Here is a 27784-nt window from a genome sequence, read left to right as displayed (position 1 = left end):
ACGCTAAATCAGTCATGCTAGGCAGCGCCACCTTGTCTGCCATTATGATCCATGGTCTAGAGCTGTCATAATTTTTCTAACACCTTCATTCTCTACAATCTTAACGGTTTATGCATTCCATGTAATAAGTGAACTCTAACCTACAAGATAATCATATCGCCAATTCCCCAAGAACCTGGGCCTAAGGTAACAATTGACCCAGGTCCTAATTTGCTTCTAGTTTTTGCAAATGGCTTTTTCACGTCTGAGCAGAAAAATATCCACCAAGACCCAGAAATATCTAGGTCGAATGGCTTTGGTTGGCTTGAGGAAGTTGTTTCTCTCGCAGGCTTCCAAGCTGGGTGGGTGCAGTGTCTGGTCAGCTCAGCTCTGGCTGCTTTTCCACAAAGAACACTGCACTCTAGTCTCTTGGACAAGGCTGGATCTTTGCTTTTAATTACAAGAGCATACTGAGAATGGACAGGATTCTTACTTTTGTTCTTATGTTAACTCATACCATTCCTTCAGTTTCCTTCCTATTCTTTTCCCTAGAAGATACTTTAATCCAAGTTCTCTCAAGATGGTGCCTATGGTAATGAATTCCGGAGAGGGGGGGTAAGGGAAGTCATCTGTATTAGTACTGTTAGTATTTGTGTGCATTGGATTTTAGCTACTCAAGCTGGGCGAGGAAGCCAGAATCTATCAAGGACTCCTGAAGGTAGAAGCCATAGAGCCTAGTGGTGGAGAGTTTGGTCATATTAATAACATATTAACATAACAGCTACCATTTATTGAATTGCTTACATGGAACCAGGCTATCTGCTAATCTGATCTTTCCAGCAACTCTGGAAAGTAGATACCATTCATATCCCCTTTTTGTAGGTGGGGAAACTGAGGCTCGGGGAGGCTAGATGACTTCCCAAGTTATTTTTTTTTGTTTGTTTTAGTAATCTCTACTCCCAACGTGGGGCTCAAACTCATGACCCTGAGATCCAGAGTTGCATGCTCTTCCAACTGAGCCAGCCAGGTGCCCCATTGCCCAAGCTCTTTTTTTTTTTTTTTTAAGATTTATTTATTTATTTCAGAGAGTGAGAGAAAGAGGGGAGTGGGAGTGTGGGGGAGGGGTAGAGGGAGAGAATCTCAAGCAGACTCTGATGTGGGGCTGGATCCCATGACCCCGAGATCTCGACCTGAGTCAAAACCAGAAGTTGGATGCTTAACTGACTGAGCCAACCAGGGGTCTCTGCCCAAGTTCTTATAACTAATAAGCTGCAGTTCTTCTGGTGGCTGGTTAGATTGGGGGTCTGAGTCCTGGCTTGATATTCCTAATTTATGTAAGAGCTTTATTCCCTTTTCTGCAGAATCGTATGATGAAACCCCTGCTTCATAAAGTGGCTATGAAGATGGAATCAGCGAAGATTTGAAAAGTCTCCTGGGCCTGGCATATAGTAAGTCCTTAGTAAATAGTAGCTCCTCTTTATTTTATTTTAAAAAAATTTTATTTATTTATTTGAGAGAGAGAGAGCGAGCACGAGTGGGGGGAGCAGCAGAGGGAGAGGGAGAAGAAGACTCCTGGCTGAGCAGGGAGCCCAACATGGGACTCGATCCCAGGACCCTAAGATCATGACCTGAGCCGAAGGCAGATGCTTAACCGACTGAGCCATCCAGGCTCTCCAAGGTAGCTGCTCTTATTAAGAACCCGAGCCCCAGGTCTGGAGGCCATCCTGCTGTGATTGTCTCTATGCTAGACCATGTGCAGGTTTCACTGAGCGGCCAGAATGCACATCTGTTTGTATCTCCTTCATTTGATGGAGCAGTATGCATGCGTCAGTGCAAACACTGGAGCTGGTGCCAATTCCATTAGCTTGGGTAAATTGGACGGGGAGCTCTTGACAATTGAAGGCATTCATGTAATACTCCTACTGGAATTTGTTGTGTGTTTGTCAATTGGTCCTATGGGAACATTGCTTCTTCAGAAATCCAGTGGTTGATACAAAAGACACTGGGCTCTCTAGTGCATTTGGTGATTCAGATCGCAGGGGAGAAAAGGTCCCTTGCAATGAGACATAACTGCCTTTCTGTGTAACATTTGGTGACTTTAATGGGCAGCCCCTGGCACCCATAGCATTAAGGCTTATGTCTCACTCCATCATGAAAATCCTCTTATGTGGCATATGGTACTTTCTCTAGATCCACACTCTACAATGGGGAGCTCATGTAAAATCTGGCACATGGAAAACTGAACGAAGACTCATAATCACACTTTTTCCTCCAACATTGAGATTTCACTCGATGAAAAGCCCGTGGGTGATACATGACACTGGGCAAAGCAGAGTGAATCATCAAATCCTTCCCTGCTGATCTCCCCTCCCTCTTCACGTTCTCCTCTTAACTAGTCTTTCCTTTATGTCAGCTACATCTTCCTAAAAACACTTCATGTACCAAGTCACTCTTCTCTTCAAGAACTTTCAGTGGCTTCCCGTTGCCTCTGAGACCAAGTGCAAACACCTCAGCCTGTCTCTTTCACAACTGCACTCCCCACCTCACCGGCTCATTCAGTAATTTTTTCATCCCATACATATTTATTGGGCACCTACTATATCCCGGCATGGGCTAGGTACTGGGACCATGTCTGTGAACCAGTCAGATGCCCTCATGGACCTGTTGTCTTAATCCGGCTCTTCTGCTTCTCGCTCCACCCGGTACCTGCTCATTCTGCTGGGGCACCTCTACCCACTGCTGGTCCTCTATGGAAATGTCTCCCCTTCTCCTCTCTGCCTGTTTACGCTTCTCACTACAGCAGCTAAAACCTCTTTAAAATGCAAGCCTCCCCCACATGCCCCACACCTAGAAGTAGCAAGCAGGAGCCCAGGAGGGCCTGCCTGGCGCAGAAGGCTGAAAGATCTGTAGTCAGAAACCATCTGTCTAAAGCCTTTGTATGCAAGTAAAAGAAAAAACTCCCAAAGACTTTACATGTGCTAATTCATTTCATAAAGGCTCATTAAGTAGGGAGGAGGAACCCAGGTCTAGGCTAGAATGATCCCTGAAGGCGATAGACAGAAAATACAGCAATATCACGGATTTTGTATGTGTCTTGGGGTGGGATGAGGATATGCAGATTGGACTGATTAACCAAAACTTTAGCCATCTTTGGTATGCCATATTAGTGACATGAATTGCTTTGGAACAAGTGGATAGGACTTCCTAATGTAATCACATTTAGACTCGGTGATAGAAATGGAAATCTGAAATGAAAACAGTGCAGCCTGTGATAGTCATTCAGCTAATTATGTACTGAGTTGCTACGAGATGTCAGCCAAGCCTGCCCCCAACATATGTGGGGCCCAGGACAAATGTACAAAGGGAGTCCCGCATACCATATGTCTAAAGATTTACAAGTTATAAATTAGGCTAACACTGTTTAATAGAATGTGTTCTGTCTTCCTACCTCGAGCAAATACAGCCTATCTTCATCACGAGGTGGAAGCTCAGGTTCAAGTTTAAAATTCTTGGATTCTGTAGCATTCCAGTCTGAACAGGACAGCACAGATGGGTCGGCTGTAGGCTCCCAGTCCCCAGCCTGACCTGCTGACCCCCTTCTCTTTCACCCCTTCTCTGTCCTGTCCTGTGAGGGGCCTCAAGCACGTGGATGGACTCCCTGGCCCTCCTGTGCAAGGGTTTGGCACACTGGTGGTTTGTTCCACCTTTACAAGGATGGACTGGGGACAGAGATCTGCACAGGCCCTAGAAGCAGGCGCAAGGCCATTTATTTAGGTAGGAAATTCCCGGGCCCTGGGTATCTATGGTATGGATTAGAAGGGAAGGGTGTGAACTCTGGTTGGGCATGTTCCTTTGGCCCAGTCCTGATTCTGGGAGGGGTGGAGCCTAAGGAAGGCCAGAGTGAGGCTTCTAAAGTATGGGACCAGGTGCCTACCACGGAGTGGGAATAAGATGATTCCAATGTGCTCCCTCTCCCCCGGAAACTTACAACTTGGTGAAACAGACATACAGGCAGGTAGTCCACTCTAATGCAGTGGGATAAAGAAACGCTCTCTGGGCTGAAACTGGGAGCAGACAAAAGGATCCAGCAGGAGATGATGGATCTGAGGAATGGCAAATCCAGGAAGAGCCAGAGAGTGGGCTATCAAATGCCATGCCCTTTGTTCCTTTTCTTTTTTTAATGTTTACCTTGGTGTTCATTGAGGTGTGGTTAACATTCAGTCAAGCGCTCAAATTGTTACAGCTCCCGCAAATCACAGGTCCCTTGCCGGTCAACATCCCCTGCCCACAGGTAACCACCGTTCTGACCTCTGTGGCTGTAAATTAGTTCTGCCTCTTTTTGAACCTCATATAGATGCAATGGTATGATATGTATCTTTGCTGGTTTCTTTCACTCAATAGTATGTCTGTGAAATCCATTCATGTTGTTTTGTATAGCTGTAGTGTGTTCTTTTTCACTGTTGTGTAGCATTTTACATTATTCACATATGACCTTTCATTTATCCATTTTACCTTTGATGAACATTTGGGTTGTTCTCAGTTTGGGGCTGTTACGAATAGTGTTGCTACGGGCTTTCCCATTCGTGTATTTTGGTGAACATTTATATCATTCTTTAACGTTTTTTTTTTTATTTTGAAATAATTTCAGGCTTAAAAAACAGACTCTAATTGCCCCCAAACACTTAAAGTCTTAAAGCTTTTTAATTTCTTTTCTGTTTTCTGTTATAGCGATGTAAGCAAAATATATACTTAGCCAGTGATCTGTGTTTATTCTTTGAATTAAAAGGTACAGTTGTACATCAGATTTACATTTTATCAGTGTCTTTCAAAACCTGTGTTCCATAATTTCCCATTGCTTGATTGTTTTTCAGAAAAAGCAATACCTCTGGGGTGCCTGGCTGGCTCAGTCAATAGAGTGTGCAACTCTTGATCTCGGGGTTGTGAGTTCAAGCCCCAGGTTGGGTGTAGAGAGGACTTAAAAATAAAATCTTGAAAAAAAGAAAAAGAAAAGGCTATAGCTCCTTACATTTCTAATCAAACTTTCTTACTGGAACTCCTTTTATTCCTTTTGGGTTCTCGAAGCCAGTCTGCTTTCTGCCCCCCTTGAAATGTTGGAGAAAGGATCTGATTTCTCCCATGCCTGCTTCTGCTCAGCCAGGGCCATCAGAGGAATCCTGGATTTGGGTCTTCACGAGCCTCTTTCCAAGTCTGACACTCTGGCTACAGGACCTACGACTCGTGGTTGGTAAAGGCCTGTGTTTTTAAACATTCACTGCCAAGTGAACAACCAAAACATAAACACATACACACACACGTACATGCATGTGTAGACACTCAGACTGAACGTGAACTTTTGAGGCCTCCAGTGCAGGAGCATCTTTGCTTCAGGTAGCTTTAATGCAAAAATGGATGATCCAACAGAATTCAATTAATGGCAGGCCAATTAATGACAAGTTCCTCCTGTCCATATGTTTTTTGTATTTCTCATGCTCGCCCTTCCCACCCCAACTCTACAGTGTAACACTCCGTGTGCACAGTGGAAGTTTGCTCCATCTCCCAGAAGACAGTGGAGTTCACATTGAACGCTTTGGCCCATAGCTGCTCCTCACAGTTGCATGTCACCAAAACATAGGATATTTTCTTCTTCAGAATCATATGACTATCTTGCTGAAAGCCTACTCACCTCTGGCCTGTTTTTTAACTGCCACCCAACACAACAGGTGCTGAAAATCTGTAGACCCTTACTAAATACTTCTTGCTTGATGGAAGCAAAATTTCTAGGCAAAGGAGAAGACAGAAGAGACTATCAATCCCTTGGAAATCCCTGCTACCCCATTATTCTAAGAGTCTCTCATTGTTTGCCAATCCAACAGCATCCCTAGCTTTTTGTACATTTCATCCATATGTTTCAGATGCACGTATGTTTAAATTACTAAAAGGCAGATTTAGAAAAGCAGCCCATTGTCAAAGATCCCTTAGGATCCATCTTCTTTAACTACGAACCAGATGTCTCATTTTCCCAGTAGGAAATAGACTTTGAACTTGCAAAGTTCACATTCTGTTTTCTACTCTTCTCAACACAGTGAGAGGATTTGCAAATTGGTCAAGTGAGCTTCCTCTATCCCAGAGCAATGGAGCATGGTTTGCATTGTGTGGGCTGTCACTGGAGTTGGGCTCTGAGTCAGGAAATCTATGTTCTGCTTCAAATTCCTCTACGCATTCAGGATGACCTCTGGGAAGTCACAAGTTTTGGGGGCCTTTGTTTCATCATCAGTAAAGAATCATGCCTTGACTACGATGTCGGATGATAGAAAAGAGGTGTGCAAGATGTTTTTAGCTTGCTGACAGAAAGATAACCACATAACCCCCCAGAGGCATGCTATCACAGTAGATTTTCTAAAAGATTTATTTATTTATTTATTTAAGTAATCTTTACACCCAATGTGGGGATCAAACTCACAAGTCCCGTGATCAAGAGTTGCACGCTTCACCAACTGAGCCAGGTGCCCCTAGATTTTTTTTTTTTTTTGTAAAGTGATCCTGCTTAAATGTGGTTGTGTCCCTTGCATTCATATAGATTCCTATGGTATTAGAAGGATCTGGAGAGAAACCGTCTATCCCAATTGTCCATCTGGCCAATAAACTTTGTAGTAGCATTTTAATAGACAGACACAAGACTTCTGCTTGAATGCTACCTGCCCAAAGAGCTTACTACTACTTGAGCGGCCCTTTTGTTTGTTGAACCACTTTTGCCGTTAGCACTGTCTTTCTTAAATTCAGCTGGGACCCACACCTGTGAGACTTCTGCCTATAGCTCCTGATTCTTTCCTCTGGACTCACAAAGTTCAAGTTTGTACTTTCTTCCACAAGATGGCTCTTCAGGTATTTGAAGACCGCTCTCATCATGTCTCTCCTTCTGCAGAAAAATGTTATTTTCCTCAGCATCAAATTCTACTCCCGTCCCAGAAACTTGCTGAGATGATAATGGTATGGTAAGACTCAGGGACCTTGGGCATACTCCCGGATACCTGCCTAGAGGAGCTCAGGAATCTCATCCAAACAATACCACGTACACCGCCTGAGCCAAGGGAACCAGAAGGTGAGACACACAGCAGACCCTCCTTGAGCCATTTCTCATGTACCCTGAAGGGCCAAGAGGGCTCTGTTTTGACAATCCTGTTTGAACCCTGTGGATTCTTGGGAGATCCTGAAATTTGTCTGAGGAGAAATTGTTAATAGCAGACATTAAACAAAGCAAAAGCTAAACTGATAACCAAATGATGGCCAATCTCTTTTATGCAAATGCAGGGATAGATATTTGTTGAGCACCTGCAAGGCTCAACATTTTGTAAATGAAGATACCAAGGCATAGAGAGGTTAAGGTGACTTTTCCCAAGTCAAGGACCAAGAACTGGGAAACTGCTTGCAAGAACCCCATCTGTTCCACTAAGCCAAGCTACCTCCCTTTTCATGTGGGAGGTCAGGAAACATCTTTTCCTAATTCAATCCTTCTTCTTGTAGGTGATCTGAGGTTGTTTTGCTCTGTAGAAGCACTGGATGCACCTTCGCCTTCCTGAGCCCCGGGACAAACTTCTGGATCCTTCCAGTAACCTGCACCTGCGTCACCCACGTCAGTAATGGCTCTGCTGAGACAGGAGGTGTCAGCAAGGGCTGGAAAGCTTTACTTATATCCTAACCCAAACAAACAAACTCATAGGGACCAGGATCTCTTGGGAGGGTGTGGGTATGAATCAAAACTTTAAAAGCCATTGATGAAGTTCAGGGCTCACATAGGTCCTTGCACTCAGAAAGGCCCAGTGCTAGTTTTAATGTTCCACTATCACCACTGTAAAATTCTTGAAAAAAAATTTTTTTAAAAGATTTATTTATTTATTTTAGAGAGAGAGTGTGCATGGTGTAAATAGTCCCACCACAGCTGATTTCCAGCTACCACTGTGATGTCCCTAAACCCACATTCGGGAAGAGATGTTTCCAGCTGGCTCTCCCAAGCTGGTATGAGCAAGTGACATAGCTCAAATGTCAAATGAATGAATGAACGAGTGACTCTAAGAACACATGGATGCTTCTGTAACTCAGGATCCATAACTCTAACCAGCTATTCTTATGAGTAACCCTATTCATAAACACTTCTTCGCTTCTTGGCCTATTTCCCGATCCAACAACAATCACAACAGCAAAACATGTCTGAAAATCGTGAAGGTTTCTGGGTTGTAGAGCTGCCGATGTCAGAGATGGACACTACCTTGGGGTCCAGAAGGGATTTGAGTGCGAAGGTTAAAGAAAGGACAAATTAATTTATAAAATCCTCATTTTCCGATAGCATAACCACAATAGATTCTTGCATAGCAAATTGTTTCCTGGCTTTCACCTCGTTGTTCTGAAGGCATTCACACATTAGCACTGAATTCACACCACTTGTACTTGGTGGCTGAGGGACATTTTCCAATAGTAAATCATTCATATTCTTAAATCTGTGAATATGTAGGTCTAGATACAATGTGTGTAGGGCGATTCCAATGGGCATTGAATACTAGAATTGCAAATAGTTTTCTTTCTATAAACATATGTAGTAAGACTGAACCAAAGGACAACTGAGCTCTAGTAAAATAACTTAAATATTATTTAATTGTTATTATTATTATTGATTTAATGTAGCTTAAAATTTTAATACTATTTGTCATTTATAGTTTGCCTTTTAAAAAATTTTGAATACTTCAGAAAAATAACTTTTTTGAAAACAGGAAAATATTTTAAAGAATTTGTACATGTATTTTATTTTTTGATTAAAATGTGTTTAAATTTTATGTATTTAATACAATTACACTTTATTTTTTAATCCTTTGGCAGGGGTTGACAAACTATGACCCACAGGCAAACTGCCTATTTTTGTAAATAAAGTTTTTTTAAAAGACTTTATTTATTTACTTATTTATTTGAGAGAGAGTAAGTGAGACAGAGAAAGAGAGAGAGAACATGAGTGGGGGGAAGGGGCAGAGAGAGAAGCAGACTCCTTGCTGATTGGGGAGACCGACATGGGAACCCTGAGATCATGACCTGAGCTGAAGTCAGATGCTTAACTGACTGAGCCACACAGGCACCCCAATGAAGTTTTATTACAACACAACCACACCCCCCCTTTTTTTTTTTTTGCATATTGTCTATCAGAACATTGGGCTACAACGGCAGTTGAGTAGTTAAGATAGACCTTACAGTCTGCAAAGCCTCACATTTTTATCATCTGGCCCTTAACAAAAAAACTTTGCTGACACCTGCTTTTTTTTTTTAAGTTTTATTTTCATTTAAGTAATCTCTACACCCTACATGGGGTTGGAAATTATGACACTGAAATCAAGAATCGCATGCTCTTCTGATGGAGCCAGCCAGGTGCCCCGGCTGATCCCTACTTTAGATTGTAACTGACAATTCCACAAGTTATTTGAAGGATCTTGATTATGATAACATATAATACAAATGGATTTCACTGTAATAAAAGCAAGAAAAATAAATTTTATGGAATAAATACAAGATAAAATTCCCAATCATGTATGTCCTTAAGTTATTATTCATCTAAATATTGTTGGCCCATCAAAAGAATAACCAGGGGCGCCTGGCTGACTCAGTTGGTAGAGCATACGACTCTTGATCTCAGGGTCATGAGTTTGAGCCCCACCTTGGGAGTGGAGCCTACTTAAAAAAAAAAAAGAATGGGCGCCTGGGTGGCTCAGTTGGTTAAGCGACTGCCTTCAGCTCAGGTCATGATCCTGGAGTCCCGGGATCAAGTCCCACATCGGGCTCCCTTCTTGGCAGGGAGTCTGCTTCTCCCTCTGACCCTCCTCCTCTCATGCTCTCTGTCTCTCATTCTCTCTCTCTCTCAAATAAATAAGTAAAATCTTAAAAAAAAAAAAAAAGAATATCCAGACATGCATAATCACAATTAAATTTAGTCATTGATTTTTTGCTGACTTTCAAAAGTATAAAAAAAATCACTTGATACATATTCATTGATTTTGTTGTTATAAAGGTATAGTTGTCAAAGTAAGAGATGGAACATAGAATATATTTTAATAATTTGTTGCCTTGACTTATAATTTTTAATTATTAGGCGTATGGTATATGGGCCTCTGTTAGTACTCTTGCTCTGGGTCCCTCAAATGTTAGGGGGTGCAAAGAGAGGCTTGGTGAGTGTGTCAACCATTGGCTGTCAGGAGCCAGTTTTTAGCCTACTGGGGTCTTGTGCTCTGAGCAGTCTCTGAGAAATTTTGCCATTGCCTGATGAGAATAGCAGAACCTACCTGCCTGCAGCCACTTCAGGGCATTGACACAGAACCTGGTACAGCAGCTGCTATGGATTGAGTGGTGTCCCCTCAAAATTCATACATTGCAGCCCTAACCCCCAATGTGGCTGGATTTGGAGACAGGCCTTTCAGGAGGTCAAGAAGCTAAGTGAGGCTGTAAAGATGGGGTTCTAATCCTGTAGGACTATGGCCTTGTAAGAAAAGAAAGAAATCTCTCTCTCTTTCTCCTTCTCTCCCTCCCTGCCTCTCTCCTCCCTACCTCCTGCCTTGTAAGGACATAGTGAGAAGGTAGCCATCTGCAAGATGGGAAGAGAGCTCTAGCCAGAAATCAATCTTGCCAGAACCTTGATCTTGAACTTTCCAACTCCAGAACTGTGAGAAAATAAATTTCTGTTGTTTAAGCCCCTCCCCCCACCAGTCTATGTTTTGCTGTTACACCGCAAAGAGCAGACCACAAGGGGAAGGTGCGGAAGAGGGGAGAAGCAAGCCCGAGGAGGGAGAACCTGCACAGCCTGGTCATTAGCCCACTTGGTGAGTGAGGGGCAGTTGTGTCTAGAGGTGGGAGGGAGAGGCTGACACTGAGGCTCTGCTACTTCTAGGCTTTGTCTACTCCCTCTAGTTCTCTTTCAAATTGGCAACGTGGGTAGCCTCCAGAGTGAGGTGTAGATTGTGGCCTTAGTCTACTGATTGTCCCACAGCCCGACAAATAAATGCTATTGTATGTTATTAACTCCTTTTCTTCTTCATCTCCACACCATCCCTCCAGGAAGCCTTAGGGCAGGTATTTGGCAGAGAGAGGAAAACAGATTCCCCCACAGCGAATTTGTTGACTAGAAGATGAAGAAATAATCCTTGCAGGAGCCCAGATCCAGCTTTTCCTTGTGGGACAATGGCTGGGAAGAAATGATAGATGGATGGCCCTACGGGGGCAAACACATCTGCTTCTCATCAGTCCCCTTTGGGTGGCTGGAGGCTCCTGGCTCGCCATCAGGGCATGTCTACCCAGCAACCATTTGTGGCCTAGAAGCAAGATGAGTATGTTTGATTATTTTCAAAGCAGAAGGAGAGAGCAGTGGTGGAGCCTAATTCGTGGTTGCGGTGGGAAGAAACTGGGTCAGAATCTCGGTGGGGAGACCGTGGTTCTCTGACAGGAGAAGTATGGCCGGGGGTGGGGGCAGCACAGGGAGCCATTGCTTTCTTCATGCACAGTCTCTCGAAGAAACATCTTTCCAACCACAGGTTGACCTGTCTGCAGTTAAAACCTTGAGAAGAAAACACTAGAGTATTCCATGTGAAAGCAGGACCGTGATACCCATAAGACAGGGAAGCCAGGTAATCACAATGAACAATGAGCTACCAGTGGACATTAGGATGGCTATAATTAAACAAACGAGGTAAACAGAAAATAACAAGTGTTGGCAAGGATGTGGCGAACCCTTACCGGCGGCATGAATATAAACTGATGAACTGCTCTGGAAAACAGTCGGGTGGTTCCTCAAAAAGTTAAGATTAGAATTACCATATGATCCAGCAGTTCCACTTCTGGGTATGTAGCCAAAAGAACCAAAAGCTGGGACTCAAACAGGTATTCGTACGGGCATGTTCACAACAGCATTACTCACGAGAGCCAAAACATGGAAGCAGCCCAAGTGGCCATCAACAGATGAATGGATAAACGAAATGTGCTCTAGGCATAAAATGGATTGTTATTCAGCCTTAAAAAGGAAGAAAATTCTGATATACACTAAAACATGGATGAACCTTGAAGCTATTATGTTAAAATAAACCAGTCGTGAAAGGACAAATACTATAGGATTCCACTTATATGAGGTACAGAGAGGAGTGGATTTCATAGAGATGGAAAGTAGCATGGTGGTTGCCAGGAGCTGAGGGGAATGGGAGTGGGGAGTGGGCACCGAGTTCCCGTTTTGCAAGATGGAGAATGTTCTGTGAATGGATGACGGCTTTTGTTGCACAACAATGTGAATGTACTTAATGTCTCTGAGCTTAAAAAATATTTAATATTATTAATAATATTAAATTATCAATGGTATTTAATATTAAAATATTTTAAAATAATTAAAATGGGAAATTTTATGTTATGTATCTTTCACCATGATTTTCTCAAATTAAAGGAGAAAAAGAGAGGGCAGGCAGAGGGAGGTACCTTTTTCCCATGCCATGCCATTCCTCGGCTAGCTTCTCTGGATGTCAGAACCTGCCCAAATCACTGAGTTGGACCCTGATTACAGTCACCTGTGGAGCCTTTAAAAATAACAAGGATTATGAAATCAGAATCTCTGGAGTTGGGTCCCTGGGCATGGATGGTTTTTGGTCTTTTCTTTTTAAGTAGGCTCTGTGCTGGGGAGCCCAACATGGGGCTTGAACTCACCACCTTGAGATCGAGACCTGAGCTGAGATCAAGAGTTGGATACTTAACCAACTGAGCCACCCAAGGGCCCCTGGGCATGGTTTTTTTTTTTTTTATTATTATGTTGTGTTAATCACCATACATTACATCATTAGTTTTTGATGCAGTGTTCCATGATTCATTGTTTGTGCATAACACCCAGTGCTCCATGCAGTACGTGCCCTCTTTAATACCCATCACCCGGCTAACCCATTCTCCCACCCCCCTCCCCTCTAGAACCCTCAGTTTGTTTCTCAGAGTCCATCGTCTCTCATGGTTCATCTCCCCCTCCGATTTCCCCCCTTCATTCTTCCCCTCCTGCTATCTTCTTCTTCTTCTTTTTTTAACATATATGTAGGCTGCCTAGGTGATTCTCATATGCAGCCAGGGTGGGGAACTGCTGACTTAGATACTGTCTGCAGACCCCTGCAACTCAAATTTTGACATTTTTGGTGGTAAAATACACTTGGCATAAAGGTTACCATTTAAACCATTTTTTAAAAATATTTTATTTATTTATTTGACAGAGAGAGAAAAAGCACAAGCAGGAGGAGCTACAGGCAGAGGGAGAGGGAGAAGCAGGCTCCCCGCTGAGCAGGGAACCTGATGTGGGGCTCGATCCCAGGACCCCAGGATCATGACTGGAGCCAAAGGCAAGCACTTAACCCACTGAGTGACCCAGGCACCCCTAAACCATTTTAAAGGACAATTTAATGACACAGAGTACGTTTGTGATGTGTGAAGTTATACATTTTCCATTTCTCAGTTTTCCATTATCTCAGAAGCAGACCCGACACCCATTAGAAGCTACTCCCCATTCACCCCTCCCCCAGTCTTTGGCAACCCCCATTCTACTTTCTGTCTCTGTCAAATTTGCCTATGCTAGATATTTCATATACGTGGAATCATAGAATATGTGTCTTTTGTGTCTGGCTTATTTCACTCAGCACGTTTCCAAGGTTTGTCCATATTGTGGCATGGATCACTACTTCGTTCTTTTTTATGGCATCATAATATTCCATTGCATGGATAGACCACGTTTTGTTTATCCATTCATCTGCGGACGGACACTTGGGTTGCTTCCACTTTTTGGCTATTGGGAATAATACCGCCGTGAACATGGACGTGCAAGTCTCTGTTCAAGTCTCCGTATCCAATTCTCTTGGGTATATACCTCAGAGGGGAGTGGCTGGCCCCCAGAGCAACTCTACAGCAAACCTTTTGAAGGTCCACCATTTTACCTTCTCACCAGCAACGTAGGAGGGGTCTAAGGGATGGCTGCAATTCGTCCTAGGAGGAGAGAGGACACTGCCAAGGTCCCTTGTCTTTAGAGAAGGCACTGGCTGGTACTTATTCTTTTTTTTTTTTTTTAAAGATTTTATTTATTTATTTGAGAGAGAGAGAATGAGATTCAGAGAGCACGAGAGGGAAGAGGGCAGAGGGGGAAGCAGACTCCCCACCGAGCAGGGAGCCCGATGCGGGACTTGATCCCGGGACTCCAGGATCACGACCTGAGCCGAAGGCAGTCGCTTAACCAACTGAGCCACCCAGGCGCCCTGGTACTTATTCTTGAGCCACTTCTCCTTGGGTCCTGTCTTTATACTTTTTAAAATCGTGTTGAGAAATAAATCCCCTCCTCCTTTGAAACTAAGTCTTACTGTGGCAGTCCCACCTTGGAAGTCTTTCAATCCCTGAAAGAGCTTGGAGGAACCCCAAGGCACTTAGAAGGCTGCTTGGCACCTCCTGGGGTCCTGTCCCAGAGCTCCACTTGCCCTCAAGGAGAGGGCGGGCGCTCCCCTGGTGTTCAGCCCTTAGCGCAGCCTCCCTTTGGCCCTGGCGCCATGGGCATCTGAGTGAGCAGTCTCCAGAGGCCCAGAGCGAAGCCTTCCCAGCCAAGCAGTGAGGCTGCCTCAGAGAGTACCTCCTCCTGCCTTCTGGCCTCCTAATATGCTTCACATTAAAATACCCATTTTGGCTTTGCCTTTGAGTCAGTTCTCAGGGGAGCAATAAAAGATGAGCCGTGAACATATGGCCCATGGAAATGTTGAGGACGGAGAAATGACTATAATTCATTCAATTTAGGCCTTTTCGGCACTTTTCCCACACACCAGCATTGCCTGCAGTGATAAGTGTCCTAATCCCTTCCCTCTCTTGGTCTCAGTTTCCCTATCTACTAAAACAAGCAGGGACTCTCCAAGAAGCACTTCCAACTCTAAACACTGCATGATTAACATGCAGACAGAGCCTGGCTCTAACAAACTCCGGGCATCCACTCGGCGTGGTAGGGTGGTAGGCAATACTTTGGGAGATATTTTCTTTCCTCGGGTGAAATGGTATGAAATCAATTTCTTTTCTAATGATACCAGTCTCAAACCCTCCAAAATAGAGCTCCACCCTTGGATCTGTTGTAGGATAAGGTTTTACTTGCAGAATTTTAGTGTGACCTTTTCTGAGGCAGAACATTGTGTTGGGGGGTGGGGTGGGGGAGTGGTAAATGGGGGTGGGAAATGCTGGATTGTGATTAACCAGATAATGAACCCCGTCTGCTTTTAATCAGCCCCTTCCTGTTCTCCCAGACCTCTAAACTTTTAATATTAATGGAAACAGATTTGAATTCTGGAAAGAGCTATTCTGGAAAATAATTGGATATTTACTAGGTGAAAAGTGAAATTGTGCAGGCATTTCATAGGGTTTGGTATTTGACAGGTGCCATTTTTCTTTCCAATGTCTTGCATACCTCTGTTTTATAAACCAATATGGATAGTGGCATAAAAAGATTACAGGTTTACATGGTGGTGAGTCCTGGGAATATGTTCAAGGGGTTGGGGGTTGGTGGGCAGAGAGAGAGAACTTCAATTGGGGATAAAGCTGAAGTGCTGGAATTAGTAGGGCAGAATTATTTGAAGGCAAAGAACGATGGGTCTTTAAAAGAAATAGAGCCGTGTTCATAAATGGGGATTGTGCCCAGAGAGAGAGAGAGAGAGAGAGAGAGAGATGTTACCTATGGAACTTACCTCTGGAAGTCTGACTCCATCTAGGAAAGTAATGACTCCCTTGGTTTCCAAAAGGACTTTGTAGTTACATGAAGTAGGAAGACACTAGAAGGGAGTGGGGAACTTTTATTGAAACAAAGGGCAGATCTCTCCAGGGTTTTAGGCAAGCAGAACAAGCTCTAGGCAAATCTGCTAGGAAGGGAAGAAGGAGGGCTGCCCCAGTGGGTTGACCCAGCCCCCTTGGGTTCTTTGCAAAGAACTTCAATTGTTACTGCTGGAAGCATCATCACCCCCACGTGTTTCTCCTTTGTGTTTCTCCTTTAACAGTCTGGCCCTAGTGTGGACAAAGCACCTCTTTAAAGAATTCCTCTAGATGTAGTTGGATCAGGCAGATCTGTTTACGAATTATTTTGCTCTCCATGAAGGAGAGAATCCAAAGGGATACTTCACAGAGAGTACAAGCAGGCTTCCTGCGTCGATATTTTCCTGATGCTGCCATAATTTACTTGTAGTCCCAGATAACTGGGACTTTACCAGAATCTTAGCTGCTTTTTGGTCCTACTGGCTCCCTGATAGTCTCCACAGGGTGGTCGCCATCTTATTTCCCATACGGAGAGTGGGAGCACCTTGTCATCTCTTCCTTTCCTGGCTTGTTTTCACAGCCTTATTTTTTTTCTCCCTCAAATTGCTGGTTCTGGTTTTCAAGCTGTAGGATGCTCCTCATTTTCCAGCGATTGGCAGGATGAGGTGTGTCTTTCATCTGTGAGTGCAATGTTGGTCATAGGCAAGGCTGGGCAGGAAAGTCTGGATGGCTCAGTGCACATTGTGCCACTGCTTGGAGAACAATGGAGCCTCACACCCACTGATGAAGTAGCATATTTAGGTTTTAAGGGAGTCAGAATTACTTTGCAGGACTTTATTCATGTCCTTTAGGGAGGACACTCTAGGAGCCCTAGGGGAGTATTCCAATCATAAAAAAGGCTTTCTTCTGTGAAGGAGTCTTGGATGGCCATATGTGTCATTCAGTCTTTTCAAATATTTTTAGGTGATTATTTGGAGCAAAAGATGAAATGTTTTAGCTTCTGCAAAGTCATGAAGAATACGGTGCATTTTCAGCTTATCCTGGAAACTAGGTCTTTTAGACCACTATTCTTGCAGATGTGGAAATTGAGGCCAATGTAGAGGAAAGAACTTGTCAAAGTCACTCCGTAAATCACCAAGAGTCAGGACTAGCCTCCAGGCTGCTTGAGCATGAGGGCAGTGCACTGCCAAGTAATGAACTTTGGGGGACCAAATTAAGGCAATAGAATTAAGCTATTGGCTTAACACAGAGATCAAACCCAGGACCAAGGACATCAAAATATTGCTTTCTAATCTATGATTCTAAAGGGACCCGACTGGTACAGGAACCCTGAGCAAGAAAAGCTCTCTTCATTCCTATCTGTTTCAGTCTCATCACCTAGTCTCCCCCAGTTATAGCCCAAAGCTAGTCCCTGCTGGAAAATTTCTGTTATTTTCTCCTCCAATTATTGCTTCCACTCCTCTAAACTTATACCGGACACTGTTCATTCCATAAAATTCACAGAAGGTATGTCTGGAGTGAATTGGGCTGGGGTTGAAAAGGAGAGGACAGAGAGGGAGAGGCTGGGTTTCCTTGAATCCATGGGCCAAGCTCAACCCAACCAAATGCAACAGCTTGGGCTATATTTTCTGAGCACTCATCCTCAATACACTATCCAGAGAGACCTGATGCTGACCAGATCCTCTCCAAGGACCACCTCTCCTAGTCTGCAACTTTCTCACTCTGCCAAAACCCAGCTGAAGAAACCACTGCCCATTTTTAGTTGGAATAATAATACAGTTTATCTATGTGCCAATGATTCACTTTGTGGAACATCTATGGCAATTTTTTTTTTTATTGAGGTGAAATTCACATAGCATGACATTAACCATTTTCAGTGAACAATTCAGTGACATTTAGTATATTCATGATATTGAGTAACTACCACCTTTATCTAGTTGCAGACATTTTCATCACCCCATTCCCCCTCTTTCCCTGTCCCTGGCAACCACCAATCTTCATTCTTTCTCTATAACTTTACCTATTCTGGATATTGCATATAAATTGAATCATACAATATATGATCTTTGATGTCTGGCTTCTTTTTTTTTTTTTTAAAGATTTATTTATTCATTTGAGAGAGCGAGAATGAGAGAGAGTACGTGAGAGGGGGGAGGGTCAGAGGGAGAAGCAGACTCCCTGCCAAGCAGGGAGCCCGATGCGGGACTCGATCCCGGGACTCCAGGATCATGACCTGAGCGGAAGGCAGTCGCTCAACCAACTGAGCCACCCAGGCGCCCTGATGTCTGGCTTCTTTCACTCGGCATAATGTCTCTAAATTTCATCCAAGCGGTAGCATGGATCAATACTTCATTCCTTTTTATGGCCAAATAATATTTCATCATTTGGGTATTCCACAATGTGTTTATTCAGTCATTCATTGATGGGCCTTTGGGCTATTTCCACCTTTGGCTATTGTAAATAGTGCTGCTTATGAATATGTGTGTACATGTATTTGCTTCAGTAGCTGTTTTCAATTCTTTGAGGTATATATCTAGGAGTGGAATGGCTGGGTCATGTGGTAATTCTAGATTTAACTTTTTGAAGTACCATATGGCAAATTTTTAATATCATTCTGACTTCTCCTGACCTCTTCTCAAGCTCCTTGTCCATATTCCCTCACTCGACAGTTGGTAAATCCTCAGGAGATATTAACTGATTTTATTTTTTTTTTAAGATTTATTTATTTGAGAAAGAGAGTGGGAGGGAGGGGCAGAGGGGGATGGAGAGAGAATCAGAGAATCTCAAGCAGACTTCCCACTGAATGCAGAGCCTGACGTGGGGCTCCATCTCATGACCCTGATATCGTGACCTGAGCCGAAATCAAGTCGGGTGCTTAACTAACTGAGCCACCCAGGCAACACTTAACTAATTTTAAAATTAGTCTATTTAGTCTAAAATTAGTCAAATATAACTTTTCAAGTAAGTTTTACTGCAAATTCATCATTAAATGCTTTCAAAACCAAACAGGAAATTCTTTTTGGATAGACTAGCATTACCTACTAGAACTTTTTTGCACTGACCCGTATGGCACATGTAACTATTGAGCATTTGAAATGTGGCTGGTGAAACTGAAGAAATTAATTTTAAGTTTCATTTTATTCTTGTTATTTTTTACTAAAAATCAAATTTAAACAGCCACCTGTGGCTAGTGGCTACCATAATTATGGTACAGCATCCCCAATCTTTTTCAACAGAATAAAAACTGAAGCTATTCCCAAATAATGTCTATTTTTCACATTGCTGAAACATGATGGATGTGTTTGGACATGATGAAAAATACATGTACTTTAGAATAAATTTACTTAGCATAAATACCCAATGCTGGTAAAGGTAGTGCAAAAATAGTATTTTTAAACAGTGCTGGTGGTGGTATAAAATTTTTTCAACAAACATTCATTCATGCCCACATTAACTTATTTATATTATTCGATAAATGTTTTAGTTGAATGCTTCTTATGTGCCAGGCAGTGTGCTATGTGCTGAGGACACAGAGATGACCAAGACATGATCCCTCCCCTCAAAAGTGCACCATCAAGTAGTCAGGTTAACTACAAAATAACAATATGATGTAATGATAATGGTTTTCATTTTTTAAAAAAGATTTATATATTTATTTGAGAGAGAGAGTGTGTGCACGGGGTGGGTAGGGGCAGAGGGAGAGAATCCCAAGCAGACTCCCTGCTGAGTGTGGAGCCTAATGTGGGGCTCGACGTGGGGCTCGATCCCACAACCCATGAGATTATGACCCATGAGATCACCACCCAAATGGAAACCAAGAGTCCGACTTAACCAACTCAGCCGTCCAGGCGCCCTGATAATGGTTTTCATTTCTTAAGCACTAGGTCCATGCTAAGGACTTTGTGTACATTATTTCATTTAATCCTCGCAGTAACCTTCCGAGTCAGCCTCATTTTACAGACAAGGAGGCTGTGGCTTAGAGAAGTTAAAGAAGTTGACTCATGTTGCATTGTGAATGCCATAACTGAGGTCTAGACAAGATTCACTTCTTGCACGAATAAGGGAGTAATTCACTATGCGTGGAGTGTAGGTAGGAGTGGAAGGAGGGAAATTGAGCTGGATTTTGAAGGATGAGCAAGAAATACTCCTGACAACAATCCCTTTGGTTCTGTAGCTTTGAAATTTTTTCACATAATTGACCCAGCAACTCCACCTAAGGGAATTGATCTCGAGGAAATATCCAAAAGTAAGGGGAAAAACCCTACATGAATGAGGGTGTTCATATGTCTGTTATTTATAATACTGAACAGTTGGAAACAACCTGCAGGTTTAACAACAGGGGAGTGGTTACATGAATTATGGTCCCACTACTCTATGGAATATTAATGCAACCCATGACAAAACTTGAAATGATAATTAAAAAGACTAAGGAGCAATACCAAAAATATGCATTGTATGATGTCAAGTGATAAAAGCAAAATCCCACATTGTATATTCACTACGAATGCAGTTATGGAGAACATGATTACATATGGACTGGCCTACAGAGGACCTACCCATGCGCACAAAGAGCGGCATTCAGGCTGTGGCATCCAGGGTAAGAGTTTATTTTTTTGTTGTTTCCAATTTTTATGCAATATTATTTTATCTTTTACTATAAAATAAGTGAAATTGTAAAAGGAGACATCTAGCCTTTTCCCCTGGCTTTAATGAGACTTTTACTTGTTCCAAATAGTCATTTTCACTGGAAAATGTGAGATTCCTTTTAAAATGAATCAAATATGGAAAATATTGTGTGGTCCATTTTGTCTTAGCCAACTCAGAATTGGTCTCTGGGTAATGAAAGTAAGTTGAGAACTGTTTTCTTTGCACATGTTGGAGTGGTCTTGATTTCATTGTGATGTGCTGCAGAAATCACGTTCCTGTCAAATATTGGCTGGTGTTTATGAGGCATGGATTTGGAATAAGAGAACTTGGGAATGACAGTCATTCCATTTTTAAAGTGTCTTTCTCCTGGGACCAAAGTCGGGCTCTGAGTGTATTTCTTTCTCATTTATGTGATGACATTAATATAAATCCAAGTCTTGATGTTGATAATGAGCTGCTGTTGATGGACAAACGTGGAAGGGAGAAGGAGGTGTTTGTTTTTCTTAAGTTATTGGGATGATACAACCATACAAATGCAACCATAATAATGCTGTCCCCTTGGTGCAATCTGGGGTGAGGCTTTGAGGCACAATCCCGTTTCCTGTGAGACTCTCTCAAGCCTGAGATAAGCAGTACAGAGGTCGCATTTTTGTTCAGGGTTTATTTCTCATCGACAAAAAAAGGTCGGCCATGAGACTTGGCATGACGTAGAGAGCAAGAGTCACACAGACCAAGCCTCAAATCCTGGCACCCCTATTTGCTGGCTGTATGACCTTGGGCCAGTTACTTTACCTTTCTATGCCTCAGTCTTCTCATCTGTAAAATGGGAACAGTAATAGAGCCTACCTAATAGGTTTGTTTTCAGTATTAACTGAGACAATACATAGTGCTTAGCCTAGTATCTGACACGGTAATAGCTTAATAAGTGGTAAGTACTGGGGCGCCTGGCTGGCTGAGTCAGTGGAGCACGTGCTTCTTGATCTCACGGTTGTGAGTTCGAGCACCACCCTGGGTGTAGAGATGACTTAAAAATAAAGTCTTAAAAAAATAAATAAATGGTAAGGGCTATTACTAGCATGTACAAGATACCATGCTAAGTAATAGGTTGTTTACTTGTCTTTTTCTTCTATTACATTATACATTACTTGAGGACAGGAGCTATGTGTGACTTGTTCACCATTGTAGCCTCAGGCCCTAGCACATGGTTTGGGACACAGCAGTTGCTCAAGAAATATTTGTGGAGGGCCGCTTGGGTGGCTCAGTCAGTTGGGTATCTGCCTTAGGCTCGGGTCATGATCCCAGGATCCTGGAATCGAGCCCCGCATCGAGCTCCCTGCTTGGCGGGGAGTCTGCCTTTCCCTCTCCATCTGCCTCTCCCACGGCTCATGCTCTCTCTCTCTCTTTCTCTCAAATAAATAAATAAATCTTAAAAAAAGAAAAGAAATATTTGTGGATATTCTGTATTCTTTTATGAGACGATTAGTCAGCTGTAGCCACAAGAGGAGCCCCAGGAGAGGCTCAGGAACACAAAATCTATTATACTTACCGGGGCTAGAGAGGGAGGCACCAGGTGGTCAAGGGGCAGAAGACAGGAGCAAGGGGAAGGTGTAGGCCTGGCCTTTCTTGTGTTCCAAGGCGGGGCAGGGTGAACAGTTTCAGCTTGTTTGACTGATGTCCGTGGGCTTTGGGCTACAGGGGTGGGCACTGGTTGTCTGGCCCCTTGCCCTGGGATGATTAAGGCAGAGGAATATTGTCGCCTGGGGTGCAGGGCCCGGGCAGAGGAGATACGGCTTTGGATTGCTTCATTTGCATATCAGAGGCATGCTCCTGGTTAGGTCCTTGGCTATTTCTAAGAACTGGCTACTCCCGAAGGGGCAGTCTCTCCCCAGCCAGAAGTGTTTTCTAAAATGTGAAAACAGGGCGCCTGTGTGGCTCAGTTGGTTAAGCGTCTGCCTTCGGCTCAGGTCATGATCCTGGAGTCCTGGGATCGAGTCCCGCGTCGGGCTCCTGGCTCAGCGGGGAACCTGCTTCTCCCTCTGACCCTCTCCCCTCTCATGCTGTTTCTCTCCCTCTCTCTCTCTCAAATAAATAAATAAATAAAAATCTTTAAAAAAAATAAAATAAAATGTGAAAACATTATAATATATAAACCAAAATATTTTTATTTTCAACATTGGAATGAATTTGATGACTTTTTAGTGCTTTTTGGAAAAAAGGAAGCATGAGATATAGTCCCTGCCCTTCAGGAGTTTACAGGCGTTGTGGGTAGGGGCGGGAATGGGTCAGGGAGATGTGGCTAGGCATTTGGGGGTTTGAGGGAACAGGCGCTCAATTCCAAACCAGAAAACCAGGTCTTTTTTTTTTTTTTTTTAAAGTAAGCTCTAGGCCCGGTGTGGAGGGCTCGAACTCATGACCCTGAGATCAACAGCTGCACGCTCTACCAACTGAGCCAGCCAGGCACCCCTGGGAAACTGTGTCTTGGGTACTAGTTCTCCTTACTAGCTATGTGGCCTTTGGAATGCCAGTTAATCTTTCTGAGCCTCAGTTTCTTCAACCCTAAAATAGGAAGAAGAAGAAGAATTTCAAAGCTCACAAAAGTGTTATGAATTTATGTGACAAACGTATACGAATGTGCTTTGTGAACTGAAAAGCAGTATATATAACTAAAGAGGTGTTACTATTCTAAATAACAGCAGTGCAATGCTGGGAATGGTAAGTTTCAGATAGGCGGACCTTACTCTCTCTGAGGGATATAGCAGGTCGGAAAAGAAAAAGACCCCAGCCCCAGTATTAGTTAGATTTACCATTATTATATTGGCTTGTCGGTTAAAAAAATGATATTCATGATTCTTCACCCTTTACGGATAGAGGATAAGCCCTAGGAAATGATTTGCATTTTATCATGTCTAATCTCTGCTTAAATTGTTTCTAAGATTGAAGCAATTGATTGGGAACTCCCGAGATTGACAAATTTTTTCTTCTGCTGCAATAATGAATGATATCAAAGCCAATTTGGAAGTGTGGTATTGCAATTAAAGTTTGGAGGGTTTTTTTTTTTTTTTTTTATGTCCACTTTCAAGTCCCTCCCCTTGTCCTCAGCCTCCCAAAGGACTCTTTACATTGTTTTAGCCCATGAGCTGTGGTAAAAGTACCAAACTGATTTCCCTGGAGAATGGGAGGCAGAAGCGGATGCATAGATAGGCACAGAGGGGTTCTAATGTTGATTTGGTTACTGGGCAAAGGAAAAGCAGGGAGAGAGAGAGAGAGAGGGAGGGAGGTTGTCAGGGAGCAAGAACTCCTGTCCCCTCAAAGGTCCTTCTAGCTGGACTAAGAAACAAATTGACATGGGACGGATTAACAGAAAGTCAAATTCAATAGGCAGACATATGGGGAATCCATATAGACATGGAAATTCCAAAGGCAGGTAAGAGGAGGTCTATATGTCATCCTGAACTAAGGAGAAGGGGGTAGGGATCTGGTACTGAAAGAGGAAAGGAATGCATTTCACAGGGCAATAAGAACAGATATTGCTAATTAGATGTTTGGCCTGCCATCCAGATGGGTCACTCGGATAAAATGTATCTCTGCTAATAACCCTTATTCTGGGAAAGGTCCCCAATTTAGAGTCTTCTGTGTGGTTAAGGGAAGACAAAAGTTTCCCGTGAGCCGGCAGGGCCTCAAGAGCCTTCAGTTGAAAATAATCAGTGGAGGCCACTTCCAGGCAACAGGCTTGAGCAGTGGAGACCTGAGTGAGGAAGAACGGCCCACAGTGGCCACCGAGCTGAATGCGCACAGGCTTTTAGGGACCCACCTCAGAATAGCCATAGGCCCTAGGTGACCCATGGGCTACTTCCAACTGGGCACGGGTACCAAAAAAGGAAATTCTTTTTTTCTTTCTTTTTTTTTTTAAGATTTTATTTATTTATTTGAGACAGAGAGAATGAGAGACAGAGAGCATGAGAGGGAGGAGGGTCAGAGGGAGAAGCAGACTCCCTGCCGAGCAGGGAGCCCGATGCGGGACTCGATCCCAGGACTCCAGGATCATGACCTGAGCCGAAGGCAGTCGCTTAACCAACTGAGCCACCCAGGCGCCCCAAAAAAGGAAATTCCATACATTCCCATACCTCATCACTCCCCGGCTGCCCCTGCCGCCCCCCCCCCGCCCACTGCCTCCTGGCAGTCTCTCCTTTCCCATCCTGCCCCCCATTCCCTCACTATGTATTCAATAAACTCCTATCTCCTTTGTTCTGCCTCGGGTGAATTCTTTCCCTGCCAGTCCTGCTGGCCTCCACCCAATCGATGGATCAATCAATCGATTGAGTCACCCCACATAATCCACATGCCAAAGTGGCACATTCTTGAGAGGGTCTGTCCTGAACCCCTACAATATCTATGCATCCATATGGTGTATTCTTCCTTAAGTAAATGCTTCACATCTTCAAATCGTCTTGGTGATCTGCCATTGCTGTTGGATTCAAACCCTTTGTGTTTTGGTCCAAGAGGAGTGACTCTAATGATTCCCCAGTGCCTGGCACCACAGACTTGTAAGCTGTTCAGAAAAGAAAACAATACAGTGGTGACATGCAAGTCAATTTCTACTTTGAACATAACAACAGAAACTGCTTGATTCCGTGGGGCAGGAAAAATAATTTTCCCTCTACTTTTTTAGGTTCTTGGCTGAGACCCACCCCCCCTTATCATAAAAGACAGATTGACAGGAGAAAACAAAAATTTAATATCGTATGTATGTCCCGTGCACATGGGAGAGACCCAGGAAATCAGAGTAACTCTCCAAAATGGCCGAAGTCATCACCTTAGAAAACATCTCCAGCTAAAGACGAAAGAAGATGTTGGGATGGGGAGTCAGTTATGGGAGGTGACTGGGAAAAGCACAGGAAATGAGGGTATGGTTGTTAGAGTTAAGTTCATGACTTCTCCATTGACAACAGTTTCTAGAGATTGAGTCCTCTTCCTCTTCTTTTTTTTTTTTTTTTTAAAGATTTATCCATTTGACAGAGAGACACACAGCGAGAGCGGGAACACAAGCAGGGGGAGTGGGAGAGGGAGAAGCAGGCCTCCCGCCGAGCAGGGAGCCCGACGCGGGGCTCGATCCCAGGACCCTGGGATCATGACCCGAGCCAAAGGCAGACGCTTAACGACTGAGCCACCCAGGCGCCCCTCCTCTTCCTCTTCTTGGCACAGCCCGGAAGACACCCTTACGAGTGGAGATTTCCCTTATGAATGTATCTTCCAGTTGGTTTTCAGAGCTTCATTTGTGCCTGCTGTTCCTTAAGAATGATCAGCTCAAAATCATCCTTACGCTAAAGGGACATATCCTGGGGTGGCAAATTCTGGGCCCCTTCAATTTGATTACTTTTAATTTTCCTTCCTCCTTTGATGAATTGGGCTGGGAGGCTGTGGTACTGTATGTAGTAAGACAAACACAGACTTTGGGGTCAGATAGTTTAGGGTCTGAATCCCTGCGCGGCTCTTTGTCAGCTGGGGAATGTTGAGAAAGGGCCCTGACTGTCCTCCGAGCCCTAGTTTTCAGCTGAAAAATAAGACAAGTTTTGTGAGGACTTAATGTGATACTGAATGTAAAGCAACTGGCACACAATAGATGTTCCAAAAATAGTAGGTGAGGAAAGTAAAAGTATGTTTTGGTTGGGTCTTCAGAAGAAAAAAAATCACTGGAAAGAGAGGTGGTCTCTCTTGGGGCCTTTAGTAAGACTTTGATGGTGGCCTTGTTTATCTATGTTAATCAGCAAACACATTTACATTATGAGGAGAGTACAAGTATCCTTCCTGGTCTGACTGGGGTCTGTGTGACAATGGATGTGAAATGTTGGGGTCTGGGAGCAAACAGTCAAGAGAATTCTTGAGACGTCTTTGGTGCAAAGAGGTGGTTTTATTAAAGCACGGGGACAGGACCTGTGGGCAGAAAGAGGTGCACTGGGGTTGTGACGGGTGACTGATGATATACTTTCAAGTAGGGAGGGGTTTAGGGATAGGGGAAGTCTCTAAGGAATTTGGAAGCAAGGTTTCCACGACCTTGAGGGGCTAGCTGCTGTTAGAATAAGGTCATTTAGGGGCACCTGGGTGGCTCAGTCGGTTAAGTGGCCGACTCTTGGTTTTGGCTCAGGTCATGATCTCGAGGTTGTAAGATTGAGCCCTGCATTGGGCTCTCTGCTCAGTGTGGAGTCTGCTTCAGATTCTCTCTCCTTCTCCCTCCAGCTCACACTCTCTCTGCCTCTCTCTTTCTCTGTCTCAAATAAAATCTTAAAAAAAAAGAATAAGGTCATTCACTACTGTCTAGTAAACCTTAGTCATGCGACCCTTCCTATGTATATCAGTGGGCCATATGCTTGGAGGATGATTGCTAATATATAACATGGAGTGGGATAGAGTTAAAGGAAGTTTCTAAACGGATTTGCATATGTTAAAGAAGACTTGGGCCCCTGGGTGGCTCAGTTGGTTAAGTGACTGCCTTCAGCTCAGGTCATGATCCTGGAGTCCCAGGATCGAGTCCCACATCGGGCTCCCCGCTCAGTGGGGAGTCTGCTTCTCCCTCTGACCCTCTCCCCTCCCATGCTCTCTCTCATTCTCTCTCTCTCGCAAATAAATAAATAAAATCCTTTTTTTAAATGTTTTTTATTTATTTATTTATGAAAGTCAGAGAGAGAGAGAGAGACAGAGGCAGAGGCAGAAGCAGGCTCCCTGCGTAGCAGGGAGCCTGATGCGGGACTCGATCCCAGGACCCTGGGATCATGACCTGAGCCGAAGGCAGACGCTTAACCATCTGGAGCCACCCAGGCGCCCCTAAATAAATAAAATCTTAAAAAAAAAAAAAAAAAGAAGTCTTACAGGATCCTGGAGGTGGGGCTAATGTCAAGCTAAGGTTGCCTTTTGCCTCTAGCAAAGTATTAACACTGAGGCAGCTGAGTTCCTGGAGGAAGGTCACTCTGCCTGGCCCAGGGACTTGTCAATGGGCTGTAAGTTGTAAGGAAGTTTAATTTTTTCCCATATTTCTTTTGCCTTTGTTCTCCATATCAACAGTCACTTTCCTCCACATTATAAGCTAATTCAGATTTTTTGTGGAAATATATTGTTTTTAAATAATTTAAGAAAACATTTCTGTTTCCCCATCTTCTGCTCAGGTTGCTTCTTTGAGCCATTCTAAACAACACCAGCAGAGTAATTGTCCCGAAACACCAAGCTGAGAGTCGCATTTCCCTACTCACTGGAGTCCAGTGGCTCCCCCAGTGCCTACCAACTTCAGAACCTCCCAGCCTGGCAGTCAAGGCTATGTCTGGGACCTTTAGAGTTATATCCTATACTGCTCTCTCGTAAGGGGTTG

Source organism: Mirounga angustirostris, unplaced genomic scaffold (genome assembly GCF_029215605.1).
Source record: "Mirounga angustirostris isolate CCGP_5_RB_7025 unplaced genomic scaffold, mMirAng1.0.hap1 SCAF_11, whole genome shotgun sequence".
NCBI lineage: Eukaryota > Metazoa > Chordata > Mammalia > Carnivora > Phocidae > Mirounga > Mirounga angustirostris.
This window is presented reverse-complemented; position numbering follows the sequence as displayed.